This window comes from Cucumis melo, chromosome 7 (assembly GCF_025177605.1).
Source record: "Cucumis melo cultivar AY chromosome 7, USDA_Cmelo_AY_1.0, whole genome shotgun sequence".
NCBI classification, from domain to species: Eukaryota; Viridiplantae; Streptophyta; class Magnoliopsida; order Cucurbitales; family Cucurbitaceae; genus Cucumis; species Cucumis melo.
The window spans coordinates 3081381-3083645 of record NC_066863.1 but is presented as its reverse complement, the minus strand read 5'-3'; positions in this window follow the sequence as shown (position 1 = coordinate 3083645).

The window sequence follows — 2265 nt, the reverse complement described above, 5'->3', positions numbered from 1 at the left end:
ACTTTTGGCCGAATATGAGAGATGATGTCATGCAGTACACTAAGACGTGTCTCATCTGCCAACAAGATAAGGTAGAGAAAGTGAAGGTTGCTGGACTTCTTGACCCTCTACCGGTTCCAACAAGACCTTGGGAGAGTGTCTCTATGGACTTCATCACCCATCTCCCTAAGGTAGGCGACTTTGAAGCCATTTTAGTCATCATTGATCGTTTTTCAAAGTACGCCACCTTCATCCCCGCCACCAAGCAGTGTTCAGCAGAAACAACAGCTCAATTGTTCTTTAAGCATGTTGTTAAATTGTGGGGAGTCCCGACAAGTATAGTGAGCGACAGAGATGGTAGATTCATTGGCTCCTTCTGGACGGAGTTATTTTCCTTCTTGGGGACGAGTCTGAACATATCATCAAGCTACCATCCCCAAACTGACGGCCAGACTGAGCGATTCAACAGCATGCTCGAGGAATACTTGCGCCATTTTGTAAACGCAAGGCAAAAGAATTGGGTCCAGCTGTTGGACGTAGCCCAATTATGTTTCAACGCTCAGACAAGTTCATCTACAGGGAGAAGCCCATTTGAGATTGTTTCTGGGAGGCAACCAGTACTGCCACACCTTGTTGATCATCCTTTTGCAGGGAAGAACCCTCAAGCCCTCAATTTCACGAAGGAGTGGAGACAGACAAACGACATCGCCCGAGCGTACTTAGAAAAAGCATCGAGGCGGATGAAGAAGTGGACAGATAAGAAGCGACGGCCCCTTAAGTTTAGAGCGGGAGACCAGGTACTCATCAAACTACGACCAGAGCAAGTCAGGTTTCGAGGACGCAAAGACCAACGTCTCGTCAGGAAGTACGAAGGACCAGTTGAAGTGCTGAAAAAGGTAGGGAATACTTCTTACAGAGTAGCGTTGCCCACATGGATGAAAATCTACCCAGTAATTCATGTTAGCAACCTGAAGCCGTACCACCAAGACACAGAAGACCTGCAGCGGAATATCGTAACTCGCCCAATTATCGACCTTAGTCAAAAGGAAGACAAAGATGTTGAAGAAATTATGGCCGAGCGAGTAAGGAGGGGCAGAAGACCCGCACGAAGGATCCACGAGTATCTGGTAAAGTGGAAGAACCTTCCTGTGGAGGAGACCAGCTGGGAACGTGTCGAAGATCTTGAAGCGTGGAAGCAGAAGATAGAAGATTTCAAGCTTCGCCAGTTGACGGGGACGTCAACCATTTAGGTGGGGGAGAATGTCAAGGGCATAATTGTCCATGGTATTATTTACCGATGGTCGTATGCCCGAATACCCCCAAATCACTTTATCTTTATGTCTTGAAAGTAGTTTAGGTTAATTCTTTCGTTTAGGTGTCGCCGAGTCATAGTGTGACATTTCGGCTTTTTCATATGCAAGCCTGCCAAGGCCAAAATTCTCAATATGTACTATAGGGGGTACATGACTAAGTCCGACCCCCGCCCAAGCCTTGTCGCACTCTTTGCATGTTGAGTTATTTTCCTTGCAATTGACAGTCTTCAATGCTTTCTTTATGACGTTTTCAACTATTTACTTTCTCTCTCCCGTTTTATAAAAACATTTTTCCAAGAACGGGAAGGGAGGCTACGTCATACCGCGAGTTTGACCGCGGATTCCGATTTTCGAACGGCTGACTTGCTGATTGAGCTAAGCAAGTGCCGCATAATCGTGTCGAGAAGTTACGATTGTGACACGTCGCGCCGCTTCGATCCGACGCAGCGCAACCGAAACGTCCGTCTGCAGCCGTCGCCGAGCGAAGCCGTGGTGTAGCCAGACCACCCGGATCCGGAAGCCAGCGCCTCGTCGCGTGAGGACCCGACCCGGCCGAAGCCCCGCTCCGTGACCCGAAGCCCGGCCCGCGCCGCGTGCCTCCGACCCGGAACCCGAGCCGCGTGCACCCGCGAGCCGAGCAGCGCCCGCGTGCGAGCCGCACGTGCGTAGCCGCTGTACCAAGCCGACGCCTGTCTGCACCACGAGCCACGCCAGTCTGCGCTGCGAGCCGAGCCGATCTTCAACCTCCAAGCCGAGCCGGTCCCTGTTCTCTTTCCAGCCGAGCCGCCAAGCCTAATTTGGCTCCTGCCATCCAATTTTCGGTAATTAAACTAATTATTTTGGCATTACCCAGTAAGACTCAATGACTTTGGACACTAAATAATTTAATTTGGAATTAAATTAAATTATTTTCCTTAAGGGACGTCTTGGACCAAGTAACTGCTGCAGCGTGGGATTTCTTCAGTAGGGGCTC